This window comes from Rissa tridactyla, chromosome 2 (assembly GCF_028500815.1).
Source record: "Rissa tridactyla isolate bRisTri1 chromosome 2, bRisTri1.patW.cur.20221130, whole genome shotgun sequence".
NCBI classification, from domain to species: domain Eukaryota; kingdom Metazoa; phylum Chordata; class Aves; order Charadriiformes; family Laridae; genus Rissa; species Rissa tridactyla.
Genome location: NC_071467.1, coordinates 162,412,843 through 162,432,742, shown reverse-complemented (window position 1 = coordinate 162,432,742; position 19,900 = coordinate 162,412,843). Strand labels below are relative to the sequence as shown.

At 49.1% G+C, this 19,900-nt stretch overlaps 1 protein-coding gene across 1 annotated transcript in view; it reads right to left on the bottom strand.

Moving 5' to 3' along the window:
- Positions 1-8,902, bottom strand: part of LOC128905604 (mitogen-activated protein kinase kinase kinase 3-like) — an 86,108-nt gene extending 77,206 nt beyond the window's left edge. Inside the window, exon 1 of the mRNA XM_054191893.1 lies at positions 8,801-8,902. The gene's annotated coding sequence lies outside the window, so the exon portion shown is untranslated. The remainder of the gene's footprint in view (positions 1-8,800) is intronic.
- Between the last annotated feature and the right edge of the window lie 10,998 nt (positions 8,903-19,900).

Genomic DNA, 19,900 nt, shown 5'->3' with positions numbered 1-19,900 from the left:
CCACCCATAATGTTTCTATGCTTGCTTATTTAAGAGGAAAAATACAGCATGCAGCTCTAGTGTTATTAGTACCTTTCCTCTTTTTATGGCAAAACATGACTAAATGAGACACGCTACAAAAACTAAACAGATGTGGAAGTTACAGGTCTTTTTTTCCTCCCTTTTTTTCAAGTTAAGTATTTTATTATGCGAACTCAAAAACCCAGATCACACACAAAGAAACGAGTTTGGAAATCCCCCTCCCTCCACCCCCACTGCTATTTGCTAAGGAAACCAGATGCCCAAAGCCAGCCAAAAAATGATCTCAGCCATTCTTAAGAGAGCCTACAGTGCTTTTTCATGAGTCATGGAAAGCAACAACTCGTTGCTTTGGTAATGCTAGGTAAGCAACTGGTCATCCATCCACAACCAGACTTTCAGCAGTAAGTCGAAGAGCAGACCATTTCTTGACAGATTACGTCAGAGACAGCCCCAAAAATAGAGCCTCGCGGCAAATTTACCTCTCTGGAGGTTTTATGAGACACACCACAAAGCTTGTCCTGTAAAAGCATTTAGCACAGCATTCAGCAGCCGGGATCCCCCATGGTCCTGATCCCTGCGTGGCAGGGGTGTTTCTCAGCACCCCACCTCCCAGCCTGTGCTCTACAAGCTGGCAGAGGTGCCAGCAAAGGGAGGGGGAAGCGACAGCCAAAGGCAGGGGTTAGCGAGGAGGTGGCAAGTCCCTTAACCCACGCTCTTGCCATGAGCCGGGGCAGAGAGGAAACCTGCTGCCTGCCAGCCCAAAAGCCAATGCTGGGGCAAGCAGGCTTGTAGTAAGAATTGCAGGATGCTTCATCCATCAGACCCCTTCCAGCCAGGGGTCTGCGGTGGCTGCACAGCACAGACCCACAGGACACATACACACACAGGTGTGGGAAAGACGTGCTTAAGCTTTCATCAGTCCCTGACCAAATTGCTTGCTCTTCTCATTTCTGCAGGACTACAAGCTAATAACCAGCAGGTTCTGCGGTTAAGCAGAACACCGCTGTGTCTACTGCCACCTCAAGACTCACGCAATGAGCACACATGCAATTTATCCAAGCACTGCAATGGGAAAAGCAGTCTTTCAAAATACATATACATATAATTTCCCTACCACCTTCTCTGGATGAGGGAGGCTACTGCAGGCACCACTCAAAGCCCTCAGTGACACTCCTGAACATGGCCATGAAGATGGTGGTGTTGGTATTCTGTGATGCAGCCTAGAGCCCTTCAACCACACCTGTGCAAGGCACCCATCTGTCACAATGCAGGGCTGAGGTTTTGGAAATCCAGCCCAAGACAGGTCAGGGAAGTGGGAGGTTCCCCCTGCAGCAAGGGGAGACCCTTTCCAACACATCCCATGGTCTTCCACAAACACCTCCCACCTTCATCACCTCTTGGTGACTCCCACAGCAAACACACAGCCACCACTGTCCGAGAAGCTCCTGCAGAGGCAAGACACCAAACTGCACCTCTCTGGCAAAGCACGCTACAAAAGGCAAAATGGTTTTCTGTGTAATTATACTGGACAGTAATGATAGTGGGTACTGGAAGTCTTGCTCCATCTCATCCAAGTCCCCAACAGCTTTGGGACACTGTGGTGGTCCAGGATGAATGCGCAGCGTGCCACACCACCTCCCTGCAACAGCCCAACCAGCTTCCTGAAAGGGAAATTCTCCTGCAGAGGATTTCCTGGACATAGACCAGGACTGGAACTAGCTTGTCCCCGGCTTTCCCTCCATAGATGAAGCCAGTTACAGTCTCCAGCACCTTTTGTGCTGGGTCCAAAAGGTGATTGTTTGGCCTCCCCTCCTATACAGAACACACATCCTCATCCCTTATAGCCCATCCCAAAGCTGGCCAAGTATCCATCAGATGTTAGTCAGACTGGTAATGCTGCAGAAGTTACTGAAATATTGTGATGATTAAACATTTTCTGTTTTTTCTTGAGTAATTAGGCAGGTAACACAGTGACACACATCATGCACATCTCTAACATCACAGCACCTTGGCGAAAGCATCACAGACAGCCTCAGCAAGCATCCCCACCCCAAACAAAAATAGGCAACAGCAGCCATGGTTCCTCAAATCCTTCACACTCAAAAGGTCATTTCAGCTAAGCGAGGTAAAGCCAAGGCAGTCTTCAGAGACCATCATCAGGGTATGCAGAAATTAACACAGCTGCCCTTTCATCAGAGCCACTCATGACTTAAGTCAGCATCCAGAAGCACTTCATATTCTGTGGGCAGCACAGCCAAAAGTGACTGTATCACAAGCGGGGGAGCAAGCAGGCACCAACCCAGGCCACCAGTTAAGCAGATCCTCCCAGGCAGCAAAGCCAGGGTAAGCTGAGGATGGGGAGCGGGAGAAGGCACCGGGCTGTGTGGTCCCACATCCAGGCAGCCCTGATGGTCCCCTCCCAGCCTCAACACCCAGAAGGCTGCAACAGGAGACGTCAGCAGGGCTTCCCCTGGCTGCCACCATCAGAGGAGCAGCTCCTGGGAGTTAACAGGAGCCAAGGGCAGAGTCTTCCAGCAAAAACCCAAGAAAGAAGCATGACGGGACTTGCCCCATCACGATTCTTCACACGCACTGCAATCAACCCCCCTGCCACCACCATTCAGAAGGAATACACAGCGAGAGCACCTTTCCCTACCTTTCCCTGCGGAGCAGCTCGAATGCACCCTGCTGCTGGGTTTATCCCAGGCAGTAACAACATCCAGAGCCGGACCTTGAACCTTTCAATAAAGCCAATGATGCAATAAGCTAAGCACAGCTCAATACAGTCTCTGTTTATCTCTTTTACTTGCCACCAGCACCATCCAAAGAGAAATAACTGAAATATCTTGCATATTTCTCTAATGACTCTTGCTAGTCTGTTAGCACCAGCACTGAAGGATTAAGACCAAGGAGCAGCAAAGACATTCCACTGGTTTATTAACCAGGTGCTCAGGTTTCCCAAAAGCCACTCTCCAAGTGGGAAGCCAGCGGAAGGATTGCAGCAGAGGGATCGGTGGTGTATTTTTGTGCTGAAAGGCAAACAGAAGGCATCGAGGCTGCAGCGTGAGTGCCTTGCTTCAGCAAGGAAAGCTTTCCAGGAGCTTGGCCCAGCCTGGTGCCTACTGAAGGATACTTCATCAGTTCAGCAAAACAAGCCCTGCTCCGCACTACAACAATGCCTTGACCAACCTCAACAGAAGCAAAACCAAATCTCTCTTCTCTGATTTCCAAGTACTGGTTATTCATCGCTTACACACTCCCAGACCGCTCTGCCCCACCATCGCAGCCCACACACCTCCTTCCAGCCACAGCAACCGCGTTATTTCTGCTGCAGATACCAAGCTGAGTTATCAACCCATCAGCATCACCCAGCTATAGATAGCACTATCAGACGCCCTTTGTGATCACACTGCACTGACCCAGCATGCAAAAAAGGGACAGTCCTCCCCCAGGGCACTCCCCAGGTAGGGACAGAGTGGAAGAGGCGAGAGGCTGAAAGGAAGAGGGTATTTAAAAGAGGGTTTTTCCTGCATGCACACACGCCTTTTCCTTCAGTTCACCTGCACCACCCCCTGTAACAGACCTCACTTTCTCCCCAGGCCATTTTCCCCGACCAAGCCTTCCTTATCACAGGCCTTGGGTTGCCCCAACCCTTTAACCTAGATCAGAGGCAAGATTTCCCCGTCATTTGAAACACATGCTCGCCACCCTGTGTCCACCACCCTTCTGCAGGGTCCTCGTGCCTCGGGATAGGGCATCACTGATGCCACCTTGCAGAGCAGAAGGTGCAAACAGCCCACTAATTAAGAGATTAGATATCTGCTAGATTTTTTAGGCTCTTATCATTGAGGGTGCTGCACTATTTCCAGTTTACAACTAGACTACAATGATCTGATCTCTGCTGAACCATAAAAACCCAAAGAGGTTGTAGAGCAACTGCACCAAGCAATCCAAAGAATCCACTGTCCTCATCATGATGGATTTCCACATACAAGGACAGATCTCAACAGGTTCCTCCAAACCTCTGCACCAAGAGCAGCAGCAACAGAACTTACAGCACGATACAAGGTTCATTTTTGCACATGATTTTCAATAGTCCCTTGGGGATTTGTGGGCACTTGGAAGCCACCGTGCAAGGAACACCTTCACATGGACAAGACAGATGCAGTCACTCCAGGACAGTCCTAGTAGTGCAGGAGCACTCAAAGTATTGCAGAGGCCACAAACACCCTTCAGCGGTGTTGGATTTAAGACTTTCTTGCCTCCTTCAAAGACTTATCCCATAAATTACTTTCCCAAAACAATTGTATGGAATCTTTTTTCCTCTGAAACATCTAGTTATCAATCAGATGAGTTTTTGTTATTTGGCACATAAGTTCCTGGCCTTAGTAGCTTTGCAGAGCACCTCTAATCCACCCACCTAGGGCTATTTTTCCAAGCAATTTGGTGTTTAATCACTACCTGAAGACTCAACCCGTCCTCCCACCACCTCCAAGGAACCTGGCCCACACACATGCTGATTACACAGCAGCCCACGCAGCAGCTTGGCCAGCTCCTTACAGGATCTGGACCATGCTGCCAGGCATGGCATGCAGAACGCGTTGCCAACCGGACTTTGTCCCGTGCAGCTTCTATGGTGCTGAGCCAAACCCTGGCTCAGCTCCACCCTGGGTTTCATTGCTGTTGTGGCTTGTCCTTCCTGGGCTGCCCCAGATGATCTTGCACAGTGGAGGGTGTAAACTAGGGGAGCTTCCACGGAAGTGACAACTAGTTCTGCATAAAATGGTGGCCAACCTGGGTTTTAACTCAGGAGAGCAGGACAGGCTCCAGCCTACTACAGATTCTCATTAGAGTCCCTTGATCTCCACTAACATTTATATTAGGATCTTCCAGCGCAGGAAAAAGTATTTGAGGAATGCATTTGGCAGCTGAATCCCCCTCCCTCTTTTATGGTGCACAGGTATAACTTTCACCCTTAACTTCTAAGTCTCAGAAGGTCCAGGTCAGACCCTCTGGGTAGCCTTCACAGATGTTCCAAGCACTCTGGGAACAGCAGCTGGTACCCGAGACCATACACAGCAATGACATGTAATAGCATGTCCCCACCCCAGGTGATAGAGAGAGGGAAGCAAGGGGAAGAGCTGTGAGCAGCCGCAGGGCTCAACCATGAATCCACACACCCCCAGCTCGCTGAACCCTTCCACCACAACCTCTGCGGCACTGGGCAAGCCACTTTGGGCCAAACTCCTCCACAGGTGCCCACTGTGGGCCATACTGATGCTGCATCGTCCACCATCCCCAGCTCAGCTTGGCCCCAAGCCCAGTGCCTCCAGGGAAGGCTCCCAGAGTAACAGCCCCAGGGCTGAAACAAAACAGGGAGCCGTGTACCCCCATCCTGCAGCCCCAAAAACTCTCCGCTAGCCCCTCTACAGCGTTCTTCTCTTGCTCTCCCTTCCCATGTAATCAGTATCCTGCAGGGAATAGCTTCCCGGTGGCTTTGAAGAACATCTGGTTTAAGGGAGATCTTTGCTTTTTCTGTCTTGCATCATTACAGATGAGCTAGGACAGGCTGATTCAGTTGGACACTGGTGGCATTTCAGTGACTAATGGGAAGATTACTTGGCCAGACCAGATCAGAATTGCAGAGACAGACAGAAAACAAACAAAAGTGTCCACATATACATGCTCACGTGTGCTCACTTGTGCCTTCACAGACAGAAAGCACTTGTCTTGTCCATCTGATGCTTACCACGATGTTCACCACATCAGAGGAAGGCTCACACTGTGCAGGGTATGGGGCAAGCCCGCAGAAACAGCGTGTTCCAGGCACAACCGAGACGACATTCGCTATCTCTGCATCTCACATCGCACTCAGCAATGGCAGAAAAGGCACCATGAAGAAACAGGGTCCTGACCCAGCGTGCACAGCCGCATGCGGGGCTAGGGAACTGCTCCCCAGAGGCACTCACCAAAGATGCCTGGTCACCCATTCCCCTCGTGGAGCTTAAATAGGAAAATAAATAAAGTCTGGGGATTGAGGGTGAACCCACCAGGTTCAGGATCAGTGGGTCGTTTATAGCTTTTCTGAATAGTGTCTGAGGAAATAAGAGAAAGAAGTTGAATTCCATATTCTCCTTCTTATGGCTCCGCAATGCACTTTCCGTCTCCCTGGTGCACAGCTGACATTCTGCACATTTCTGTGCAGACTGCGCTTGGCCTGTACTACGTGCAGAGAAGGGAGTGGAAGTGACTGAGCCCAGCAGCCTCCTGCTGCTGTCAGGCACCAGCCAGCACCAGCCCCGTCCCCACAGCTGCCTGTCGTGGGAGCCGGGGTGCAAAGGCATCAGCCACCTCCCAAGAAAGGCTGGCACGTGGGATGCGTGTCCCTCTCCCGTGCTGGATCTCAGGATCTAAAAGAGTCCAGAGATTTGTAGAGAGAGAAAACATGTTTCCTTAGACCAAATGAACTGTACAGGCTGAACTGCAGTTGAATATCTCTTTTTCTTTTTTATTTTTTTTTCCTTTTCTTTCAGATTATCTCCTCGATTAGGAGAGCCAAGGTAAGCACAGAGCAACTGCTTCCTCCTAATTCTCAGAACTGAGGTTTGCTGCTTCTGCGTGTAGACAGGCCTGCGTTCACCAAGCAGTCTAATAAAAGATATCCCTTCTAACAGCAAGACCTGACTCACTTCCCTCTAGCCTTCACCAGCAGGTCTCCGATGGCAGGGCCAAATCAACCAGAACAGAAGATCCTGCCAGCTTTCGCACTGGTTCCCACGTCCGGCTGGGGAAAGCAGGGCTGGAAGCACATCACCTTCCATGCCACGGCAGCACACTCCATCCCACCGCTCTGCCAAGGAGCCAGGAACACTGCGTGATCCTCACCGGCATCTTCCCGAGGGGAAAATTCAGAAAATACAGCAATCCCAAGCTGCATGCTAACACCACAAAGCATCATCAAGCAATAGCAACGTTTCAGAAGGGATGGAGAGGACTACACTCCTCTGGCTGCTGTAATTGCCAGCTCTTCGCGATGCAGTCTCTCCGTCCCTGATAAAAATCCAGACTACATCTCTCTGCATGAGCACACTTCCCTCAGAGGCTCTAACAGCCTCCAAAAAAAAGAAGTGCATCACCGATCAGCACACGTTGACAGAGCAGAGCTCAGAAACCCATCAGGGTTTCTGATGGAGATTTAAGACCCATGGAAAAAATTACAGTACCAAAACCCATTTAGAGAAGGAAGGTATAAAAGAGCCTTTAAATCCACATTCCACCAGGCTGGCAGCCCATCCAACTTCTCATCCTGCCTCCAAGAGAGGAGCTCTTACAAGCTGCAGAACCTTCCTAGGGCAAAGGCTGTGCCCAGCTGCAGAGGTATCCCCCAGATCTGCAGGGGCCCTGGGAAATCTTGAATCCCCAGTTATAACTAATGTTAAATTAGGGGTTCTGGAAACTGGGCCATCTGACACAAATATCACAAGACACAGGTAGTCATGGGCAAGCCTCCAAACACAGCCCATCTCCCACATGCCTGAAGAACAGCCTCCAAGACCTGCACGGAGCTATATCAAACTGCACATGCCAGACTGGAAATAAGTTTACAAGGCACCACAGAAGGACATTCCCCCAAACCGCTCACCAAAAAAAACAAAACAGCTTGACCCTGGAAATCCCTGGGATCACTCAAATTCCACACAAATCCCAAGCGAGCCCCAGATTTTCAGTCCGTGCCACCGGCAATGCATGTGGACCAAACCAGGAGCAGGTCTACTTCCAAAACCCACTGGATTACGAGACAGGAATTGAAGAGGAGGATAAAAGCAGCAGCCCGAGGGGGAAACCACTCTCCAAGCTGTGTCAGGGACAGCAAGAGATGCGTTTGGCTGCCGTGCAGGACCTGGCGAGCCTTGCCGGCGCACACCCACTCATGCTGGCACAGGGCTCCCACCTCCGCTCCGCTCCCCGCCCGGCCGCAGAGGGACAGAGAGCAAATCCTCCCGGAGCATCAGCCCAACGCGTGGCACAGCTCCCCCTGACAGCCACTCGCTCCATCCAGGTAGAAATCCAGCTCCACCAGCCGTCACCATCACTCATGCCATGCAGGTACCAGCGTCTCTCACCCACGGGGGTCCATGCCTGCCACAGAGCCTTCCTCCTCACCGCTCACCCCATCCTCACCGCTCAAGACAGACTCTGCGCAGGGAGGACTTTGCTCAGGGGTGAGGGCTGGCCAGGCATTCCCACAGCTCCTTGGCATGGACACGACGCTTCCCACCAAAGCGGGACCCAAGCCACGGTAGCCAGCAACATACCCACTGGCTCAGTAGTTTAATGCATCCCCATAACGGGACCCTCTGTATTGGGGTCTAATCCCGGCGCTTGCTGTCCAGCAGCTGCGGTGGGACAGGCTTCCCGGCTGACTTCCCAGGCAAAAACCCGGGAAAAAAGAGTTACCCGAGTGCTCTCCCACCAGACGAGGGCTGCGCCGGGGAGGGTAAACCCCCAAAAGGGGCGGCAGGTCCTCCCCCTGTCCCGCACCCACCGCCCCCTCCTGGGGATCCGCTCCAACCCCCTGCTCACCCCCCCGCGGCTCCCCAAACCGAGCCACTCGCCCGGCGGGACAAGCTCCCACTTGGAAAGACCAGAAAAAGGGGAGGGATGGAAAGCCACCGAAGCTGCAAAACTCTCGGTCACCGCGGCGAAAAAGACAATTTAAAAAATAAATAAATAAATAAATAAAAGAGCGAAACAACCCCTCGCAGGGATGCGGACTTACCGGTCCGGCGTTCGCGGCTACCGGCGGAGAGCCATGACCGGCGACTCGGAGCACCGCGATCCCAACACCCGGCTCCGTTCGGCTGCGCTGGTCCCGGCGGCGGCGGCGGCGGCGCGCGGGGCGGCGCACAAAAGCGGGAGGAAGCGGTGACGCGCGGGGGCCGCGGCCAATGGGGCGGCGGGGACGGGGAGCGGGGGGTGGGGGGGGCGGAACGGTCCGGTCCCGCCGCCGCCGCCGCCGCCGCCGCCGAGCGAGCGGTCCCACCGCCGCGCCGCTAGGGGGCGCCCTGCAGCGGGGGGGCCGAAGCCCGGCCCGGCCCGGCCCGCGGGGCAGCGCCGAGCTCGGGGGTGTGTGGGGTACGGGGGACACGGGACCCACAGCCCGTCCCCTCCAGGTGAAGGCGGGGTGAAGGGATCGCTCTCCGCTAACGTGGTTTTGCCGCTTTCTTTTTTTTTTTTTTGGGGGGGGGGGGGCGGGAATTGAAGGAAAAACGAGCTAAAGGGTGGGGGGGAGGTGCTGGGCTGTCCCCGGGCTCTGCCCCGTTGCCCTCCAGAACAGCTCAGGGCTCGTCGGGCAACTCCCCGGGGCCACTCCGGTTTACACCCGCCTGGCCCGAGCATCCCGTGGCGTGTCCCGGTCCTTTCGGACTTGGCCGTCCCCACCCCCATGGAGGGCGGAAAGGCAAAATTCACCCCCCTGAGCAAAGGACCAGCGCGGGTCTGGGGCCTGAAAGAAGCGGGAGCTGAGTTTTGAACCAGTTATAGCTCAGACTGGCAGGAAAGAGAGAAAATTCATGCAGACAACAGAAAAGAATATTTTTCTGATGATTTCCCCCTTTCCTTATTTAGCAAATATATTGTGGAGAGGAACAGGAGCAAAGTCAGTTTGAGATTTTGGGGGGAGGAGATCAAAAACTGGGCAGAATCTTAAACCCAGACCCATTCCCCTCAAGTTTTTAAGAACAGGCTGCTGCAAGAAAGGTCGAGCCATTGCCTCCTATAAAGGCAACAGAAACCCCAACCAGGGACCCCTCCTGAGAGATTCAGCTCTCACATCCCCGTATACAATCGCGTGACCTATTAATAAAATCCATAGAAACCAATTCTGTATATACCAAATAACAGCAGATGGCTCCAGCCCAAACCACTCTGGGTTCCCTCACTCCATAAATGATTTTACTAGGGCCACTCGTGATCTTGATGTAATTGAATAGGTTTCACTCTTTTCTCTCCCCCTCCCCAGAATATTTGTGCAGCTTACGGAGAGATATCCAGGGGGACCGAGCTGTTGCTGGAAGGAACCTCTGACTGCAGCTTGCCTCATCCATTTGGGAAGCGGCGTAAGTCTATCCTAAGCCACCTGGCTTTGGGAAGGAGGTTGCTTTTCTCTGCACCTTCCCTCTAACTCTTACAGCTTTTAATAACATTCTGGTAACTTGGCACATTTGAAACGTTTTGGGCTCCTGCCCATCGGGGATGTGTGTAATGAATTCTTGCGCTGCAGATGCCTTTCTGAAATAAATCACATGTGTTTACCTTGGGAACCAGGCGCAGGACCCCAGGATTTCGGGTTTGAGTATTATAAGGCACGAAGCGACAAGCAGCTCCTTTAAAACCGCCTGGTTTTAATGGGAATGGGTTAGGCAAGCAACAATTAACTGCTGAAAACTCCTTTCAAGCAGCTTCTCTTTTCGGAATGTGTTTGATGCCCCAGGAATCCCACGATGGGGATTTCAGTTCAGGGTTTTCCTGAACAATATAAGGATCGTCATGTGTGCAAAGCCTGTTTCCATCGATGTCAACAGCTCCCTGCTGATGGGCGTGCAAAGGATCTGTCCCCGTATTCTGCCTCCTCAAGCTGCCCTTGAAAACATTTACCAAGCCTGGCAAAAGAACGGATGGAGGTGTGTGGCTCCGCGTGTCGTTTCATGTGTTCTCCTGCAAATTCCGACTGAGGGCCTTCGCCCCGTTTCTGGAGGAAACCTGGTAGAGAGCACACAGTGGAGAGCATTGGTAAAACCAGTGGTAAAACTGGTAAAAACAGTGCAGACAGTGGTTGTAGTGGAAATGCGAGGAAATAAAATAGACGTGAGGCTATTCTCTGTCCCTGAGGACAACAGGCACAGCATACCTTGTACGCATACAGCCAAACTCTCCCTTCGTTTCCAAAACAGTGTCCAAACTGCCGTTAGGAAACATTCTTTGGTGCATGCTGTCCCACGCCGGCGTATGTGCCAGCTGGCGAGATGAAAACTATGCCACACATAAAACCTATAGATGTGTGCTCTAATTCCTCTTAGTTGACTAGTATATATGTTGGGGTGGATGGGAAGGTCTACATCATCCTGATAATATCTTCAGTGAAAAGTTTGATGGCACAAGTGGGTAATAGCAAGCTATAAGAAAAGCTGATTGTTCATCCACAGACCAAGAACTTTGCAAATCGCAGCCCCAGGCTGTTCTATTTATGCTTCTCCTTTAATGACGTAAGCATTAGTATTTGCTGTGGGGAGAAAAAGGGGAAGATATTTGGCTTTTACCTAACTGCTACTATTTTGGGCTATGTCAGGGTTCCTGCAGGATGTGAATGCAGGTCCCAGAGCACCGACCCAATTCTTCTGTGACTAAATATGCTCTGTCTAACCTGAAATTCTCCCATGCCTTCTGTTTGATATAATATCCTTTCTTGCTTCCTGTCCTAAACGGCAGCATAAAGCTGTTGTGTGCTGTGAGACGTCTGTCAGGCTTTCTCTCCCATCGAGATGGGAGATGCCTATCGACGGTGGGTGAAATCATTCCTATACTTAGTTTGGAAACTGTAAAGGAATGATGCCATCTCAGTGTAAAGAAAAGAAAAGAAGCCAATTACTCACTCAGAAAAGGTGTGCTGCTTCACAGCTGAAGGCTGGAGCTGGTAATGGGCTTGGGTGGGATTTCAGCACGTAGGCACAAGCCTGTGATGCCGAAACCTCTGCGTGGCAGTGCATGGGCTTGGCAGACCTGCGTCGGCTGCAGCTCCTCCTCACCCAAGTTTAATCATGGGTCTGCTCTTTGCTGTGGAAAAGCAGGTGGAAAAAGAGGGCTAGAGCTGTCCTATGTCCCTCTTAATGATATTACCCGTGCAGAAGGCACATTTATTTTGCTTAAATATTCCCCCATTTCCCACGTGTTCTGACTGCTGCAAAGCTGGGCGATTTGAAGACTACCTGGTAGATAAACCTGGTCAGGACCCACCAGACCACACGTGTCAGCATTCCCAAGGAGTATGTGCTGTTCCCAGAACATGCCTGAACAAACGTATGCAGAGGTTTTCTGGGGACAGACATTTGGGGTTGGCACTTCATCTCTACCTCTGCTTCCGTTTCACAAGAACCACTGTGTGGAGCGGTTGAGAAGGGTTAGAGTCAGGTTCGGATCCCTGTTGCTGAGGGGCCACACGTTTCCCAGCTACATTTCTCTTCCTCTCCTGTTACATGAAATATTCCCTGGCTGATATCACCATAACCTCTGCGGGGCAGACGCCAAGATCTGCTGTATGAAAGACCTCACGACCAGGCAAGAGCAACAGGTGACCTCTCCGGCTCGATGGGTTTTGAAACCTTTCCTCTGCTGTGGCAGAAAACTGTCTCTCACAAACAGCAGATAACGCCGCCTGCCCACACAACAGATTAACCTCGTGGGTTAGAGCTTGGGTTTATACCCCCTCGGGCTGGGGAGGAAATCCTGGGCTCCTACCCAGGCTCGGTGTATGGGATATTTCTAGCATCCACTCCAGCGTAAAAGGTAGGTGGCAGCAGCAGCAACTGTATTTTAAAAGGAAAGGGTGAGTCCTGCACTTGAAGATAAAATGCACGGGCTTCATTCTAGAGGAGAGGGTCCAGAGTGTGAAGAACTGGCACTGGTGAGGCCCCACCTCGAACACTGTGTTCAGTTTTGGGCTCCTCACTACAGGAAAGATGCTGAGATTCTGGAGCGAGTCCAGAGAAGGGCAACAAAGCTGGTGAGGGGTCTGGAGTACAAGTCTCATGAGGAGCGGCTGAGGGAGCTGGGCTTGTTCAGCCTGGAGAAGAGGAGGCTGAGCGGAGACCTTCTTGCTCTGTACAACTACCTGAAAAGAGGTTGTAGCAACGGGGGGTCGGTCTCCCAAATAATAAGTGATAGAACAAGAGGAAACGGCCTCAAGTTGTGCCAGGGGAGGTTTAGAATGGATATTAGGAAAAAATTCTTCACCAAAAGGGTTATCAAGCATTGGAACAGGGAAGTGGTGGAATTGCCATCCCTGGAGGTATTTAAAAGACAGGCAGATGTGGTGCTGAGGGACATGGTTTAGTGGTGGGTTTGGCAGTGTTAGGTTAATGGTTGGACTTGGTCTGAAAGGTCCCTTCCAACCTAGACAATTCTATGGTTCTATGATTCTAAGAACCAAGAGCAGAGGCGTGCTCTCCATGCACTGTCGCCCATCGACCACTTGGGAATACTGCAACACCCCATCTTGGGGGCGCAGAAAGTTGCTCCGTGAAGGGGTCAGAGCAAAGGGGTAGCCTCCAGCCCTCTCTGTGTCAGCATTTGTGTCCCTCCACCCAGCCATGACAGGAGAGATTTTTCAGATCGTAGGAAACAAGTGCTGGAGTCTGTGTGTGACACGCAGAGGAAGGTAGCAGCGTGCAGCAGCCAGCAGCGTCAATCAACCAAAAACCACAGATTTTAACTCCTATTTCGAATGAGTTGGGTGTGACTACAATGAGATTGAGTTGTGTGGGTGTATTTTTTTTTCCTGGTAGTCATTGCATGTGCTTTGATGGCTTAATATAACTTTCCACGCTGTCCTTTTCCATGACTTGCCTTCTCTGCCCAAACAAAGGGAAAAGCATCTCCAAAAAGGACAAAGTGAAGGGGAAGAGGATCTGATTTTTGGGTGGATTGTTAAACAAACATAATTCGAGAGCTTTTCTCTGTGGTGCTTTTTCATGTATGCATGGAGCTTGGAACTTGTGTCATCCAAACAGTATTTGCAAGGTGACTCTATATATTGTGCTGGTCAAAGGTGTGGAGCTGAAAACCCTGGAGAGTTATTATACCTGTCTACAAGCAGACCCAGTTCAGACTTTCTCAGGCAAGGTCAGAACTATCCCAGAATATTTATGGGCTCATCTGGTGCCTGGATATTGTGGAAAATAGCACAAGCATTACTGTCCTTGCGGCATTCGCAGCTGAAACTGCAAGAAAGCCAAAAATTGCAGGGGACATCCTATGTTTCCATCCCACCTTCCCAGAAAGTTCAGAAAAATCTTGGTACTTCCTTGAAAAGAACCCTGATTCTCCACCCTGCAACTGGCCCCTCTTGAGTTAAGTCTAAGGGATAAGAGAAGGACTGAAAAGAGCATGGTCCAGACCTGGGTTTAGGTATGTGTATCCAGCCTGCCCTGTGCTCTGACACCACTGACTTCAATAGGATTTTGTTCCTTGAGAATATGACCCTGTTTCTCTAATCCCTCTCCCGATTTGAAAGGTAACCGATCTACAGGGATGCAGTCAAAGCCACCCATTATAATCACTGTATTACAGCTGCCATTTCAGTGGGTATTTTGGACTCCTTACTGTATTCTTGATGAAGAAGCTCCTACCAGAACCCTTCAGGCATATTTGTACTCCTGCAGCTGAAAGTGAATCATGTACGAGCAGCCATTGAGCCTGAGTTTCTTTGTATTTCTTCACATCCACCCACGTGGAGCTGGATTTTAGCTGACAGAAATCAAAGGAAGTAGACATTGATTTACCGCAACTGGGATCTGTCCCATTTGCCATAAACTTATCTGCACGCATCAAGTGGAAACCTACAGTTTTTCCTTTACATCTGTCACGAGGGGGAAGAAATCACTGAAACAATCAAAACCTGACTGTTTACACATGTTTTGTTTTATAAATGGACTTGTATAGAAAGTTGCAGCACTGTTGCACAGACAGCTCGCATAAATCTCTTATCACAAATGCCATATGTCCTCATTTCCTCATCTGCGGTAAAATACAAGCGGTGGCGCTTCGATAATTAGGAAGCTGGAGGTAAACCAGTCAGCATCCAGCAGTAAGAAAGTGTATATGGGTGAAGGTTACAAAACACAAAACCAAAACAGAGCAGTTTGGTTTCGAGTGGTGTCACTTGTCCATACAACTTTCCATTGTGTGACTATCGTTTGTGTGTTAACAAGCCAGTTCCTCCGCAGTGACGGGGGGGATACTGGAGAAAGCGGAAAGGTCTGAGAGGTGCCTGATCCTCCCCACTTGGTTTGCTCTGAGCTGGCAGCCTGGTTGCCCAGCCTTGCTGGGCATTTATCTTTCCCCTGAAAAGGACTCAAAATCTCACCTCAAAATGCAGTGAACTGACCTGCTCCAGTTTAAGTCTCTTTGATACAATCTCCAGACACACAGAGTTGGAGACGAGCTTCCATGGACGGTCCTGCAAAAAGCCTCATCGGATGGATGGCACAGTGGGGGATCCCCAGTTCCCTGCATGAACCTAATGCAGTTTCACCTGGGAAGAAGGAGCGGAAGGGTCCCAGAGGACTGCTCAGATATTTTTTGGCTTATCCCTTACCAAAAACTCAGACGACTGTCATCTGTGGCTCTTGTTCGGCACTGGTAAGCCAAGCCAGTGTCACTCGCTAACTTTTAACTTCCCCCACGTGTTTTCATAAAGCTACTCTGAGATGGATAAAAATTAACTGAGTGCGTACAATTAGCACAACTGTCGTTATGGCATGTCTGAGTCCTTACAATCTTTTATTTTTTCTAAAAAGGAGACATTTCCTAAATTTCAGATCAGCCAGCAATGGTGAAATGCCCTTTTGCCCAGCTTGGTGTGCTTTGTGTAAGGGGTATTTATTTAATCCATCTGAAACTACATGAGAAAGGAGAGAAATATCCCGGCAGCGAGATAAGATTATTATCTTCCTGGCAAACAATAGGAACACGGTCAAAATTAAAAATAATTTGATTGCAAATAGGAAGCCTAGTAAAGCAGCAGGACCAGAGGAAACATGACTAATTTTTTTTAGCTTGTCTGAACTCACACAGCAGAGCTTTGTGAGAGCCATAACTTTGAAATATAGATCTGTAGAAAACCCATGGGGGGAAGATGGCAACAATCCAACTGCAATAGTACAATACAATAGGGGCAAGTTAATGCAGCTGGTAGATCTGACCTAAATGGCTAAATAGCAACAGACAAAAGCTATTTTAGGTATAATTTGGTGAGGACCACAGTAAATAAGATTTGGTAAGAAGTGAGGAAAGTGAAGGCCTTTTTTCTTGACTCTTTTTTTGGTTTCCATTCATTTACCATTCTCCATGGCAACACAAGACCAAACCATGATGCCAGTCGCCTGCAGGATCAGGACCAAGCTCTCTATACTGAGCCTGCAGGCCAACACTTCACATCCTAGGACAAGGATGGTTCTTCCCGTCTCTGGCAAAGAACCTTAGTTTCTGCAGTGGAAGGAGGAGGTGGCTGCAGGACTATGAGGACCTTGGGATTTGTCTCCAAGAGAAAATTTAATAGATGTGAAACCTATACAAGGGCCCTTATAAAGGCATTTCCTTCCGATAATGATTACCTGGCAAAAGTGTTTATATGATTCCCAGAAATAGTGCGTACTAAACTACTACTTCCTTAAAACAAAACTCAACGTGAACCAACCTCCGTCCATTGGGGATGTGAAGAAGAAAATGCTGTTCCTCAGCGTCCATGGCAGAACTCAAACATCATCCTCTGTCCCACAGTGCTCATATCTGCTGTTGACGTGATGTTGAGCTGGGCAGATGCCGAGACTCACTGATGCTGCAGTTCTTCGTGTCCTTGTATCACAGCCTGCAGGTCAGAAATGGCTTAGGGACTATTGATTTAACCCAGTGGACGGCAACATTTGAATTTCTGTTTTTAAACATCTAAGATGACCTGACTGTATCCTTCTATAAATACTATTGTCTAGAATATTCTGTTATTAGCATTGTTAGAGATAGGTCTCTAATATGAAGACAGTCAACACTCAAAACACCCTGTGCGATAGGGAAGTGATATTACATCCATTTTGTAGCAGAAGAAATTCTGCTGTAGATAGAGGGTTGAAATGATCCGTTCCGAGAACATAGGGAGAAGCATGGATCAAAACACAACAAAGACATGATGTTCCCAGGTCTAGTTGTGACCACAAAACCACAATGTCTTTTTTTGATTTAAAAGCCTTTTGAACTGACATTTTTAGTCAACTGAGGGTTGGAGCAAATCCTTGGGTAGCTCCATCGAAGCCATGTTGAATTACGTCAGCCAAGGATATGAGTACACTTCACTGATATTAAGGTACTTCAGTTGCAGTTATGCGTGTCTGATCCTTTACCTGGGTAGGTATTTTTTCTAGTATTTTGAGGGCATAATATAAGTCAGGTGAGAGTGTGTTGCAAACCCATATGACAGCCATAAGCAATAGCTGACAGTAGATGCTAAACAGTATTTAAGCCACTTGGCAAACCTCATACAGGTCCAGTAATTGTAGGTGGATGAGAGCTTGCAGAGGGTCATTAGGTTCCTGATGGAGGAAATACTGCTGAAAGGCAGAAGAGGAAATGACAGATTTAATGAATAGTGGTCACAAGCTGAACTACAAAGAGCAACCCGTCTGTATGTTTTCCTACAAGAATGATCATAGCAGAACCAAGGCCAGATGGTCCCTGATGGCAAGACCCCTCCAAACCAGAAGGCATGACAAATGACACCAGGGAAAAGTCTCTGACCAGTAAGAAGAGTGGCTGCATTTATGCAGGCAGTGAACTGAACTCTGAACAGGGCTGTGTCATCCTGCTTCCACCACAGAAGAGAGTGCCAGGTCTTTTGCAGTCGAAACATCAAAGTGTTGTCTCTGGAATGGGAGGTCCCGGCGTTAAAGGCAGCTTGCCACTGTTACCAATGGTTCAAAAAGCTGAAAGATAGATCTAGGTAGATTATCAGATATGCGTGAAAAGAAAGAGGTGTTTCATGCTGATGGACAGGATTTAGCATGCTAGTCAAATACAAAGAAATGAGATTGTACTTGTCATAGTCAAAGAGACACTAGAGCATATGCTTGGACACAGCAGGTCTGGTAACAGAATCACTGTCTCTGAGCAGTGCTGCACTGTGTGTTGATCATGGAGGTTTTATGCTTCAATGAAAACAGCTAATGATGACATGATTCAAGATTCTGTAAAGGGCTCAGAGGGAGACTCAGTAAAACATCAAATAGTGATGTCAGACTTTTCAAGCATGACAAGCTAAATGCAAAGGCATCATTCTCACAGAGACTTAAAAGAAGCAACAGTTGGGAGTTGCTTCCAAAATGAAAGAGGAAATTATTCAGTCTAATTTGTTACTTTAAATGTGTGAAACACCATCTGAATGAAGATGGCGGCATGTATCATTAATGAAGTTGGGCACGGATGCTTATGAACATGGACATCAACAGATGACGCGTCAAAGGCTGAAATCAGTGATGTAATGACACAGCAACACTGGAGGCAAACTCTCCAGAGGGCGAAACCTTTATAGTCCTGGGGAAGGGTCATCAAGTGTAAGCCTTTAACACAATCAGAACTTCTCAAAAGAATACACAGCCAATGTGTGATAGTCACCTTCTACCTGATTGTTTGCAGTGCTGCTCAGTGCACGGGTGGATCTGCGCTGCTCTATATGCTGTTCAACAGGAGGCTGTCACTCTTGTCACTCTTGAGGAAGACTTTTGCCTTCTCTTGCCTCAGTGCTTCATCTCAGCCTGTTTCTGTCGAGGAGAACAAAAATGTTGGTGTGTGTTTGTTGTTGAACTTCCATCACAGCAAGCTAGAGGCAGAAAAGTAGGGAGAAGAGAGGGGAGGAGAAGAAAGAGGAGGGGAGGAAGCTTGGCTCACCTCCAGTTGCTCCCTCACAAAACTGTCTTTGTCTTTCTGACAGATTTGTTCTGCATAAGCCATAAAAGGAGAACTTACTGCAGGAGCGATGAGGTGCAATTCTATGGCTCTGTTATCCTAGGTGGGTACAACAGACATTTCTGACTGTAACACTTAACTCCAGGAACAAACAAGAGACGATAAGTGGCTTTAATGAGCGAAAAAGCACAGCCAGAGCAGCAAGGGGAAGAGTGCCACTGAATGATTATAGACTTGGGAGTTAGGGTCTGTCCAAGACCTCATATCCTATGAAGTTGTCCCTGAGAAACAGAGATGCCACTGTTCACATTGCAAGAAACAATTGCTAGATGCTGTCTAGCCTGGTAGCTAGGTTTCCCCTAGGTCTGGATGGTCCATGGTCATGTCTTTATCACAGGTCTCCTGTGCAACTTCATCAAAGTTCACAGACCTCCCCCCATGTCCCATGAATTAACTAACAACTTCAGGGCTCTGGGAAGGAAGCCGTTTCTTGGAGGATACTTAAAAGAACAAAATGACGGTGGAAGGCTTGTTCTCCTCCATACTGGCGTGGAGATTGCTGGTATGGCAGTACCAGCTTTTCTACTTCCCAAAGGGAGAATGGAAAGCTGGAACACGATCTTGGAGTAAAGAGGCAGGTGTCGGTGGAAAAAAAAATAAAGCTTTTGTTCTTCTTGACTGTGTTCATCTGAATGGAAAATCCAGGCAAGGAGACTGGAGAGCCTGCAGTTCACAATGCCAGGTCTCCTGGTTTCTAATTTTGGAACAAAATACTCCTCACAACCACTTTTCCTAAACACCCCCGTTACACATATTTTCAGAGGATGATTTCACAAGGTCTCACAGGAGCAGGGACTGAGCAGACGTACATGCAGAATCGAAGGAGAAACTACTGTGTAAGTAAAAACTATCACCCTCTATTATCTAGGTAGACTACAGATCAGCACTATTTCAGAAAGCACTGGCTTGAGCGCACAACAGGAGTGTCCTACAAGAGCGCAAAGGAAATAAAACTGACCTGCAATGGTGTGACAGAAAGGGCACAGTGCTGGGTGTAAGGAGGTCTATTTGTCCTTTATGGGCCTCTGTTTTCCCTGCCCGTTCTTGCTTCCAAGATAGTCACATTTAACAGCCCTGTCAGTGCAGAGTCTGT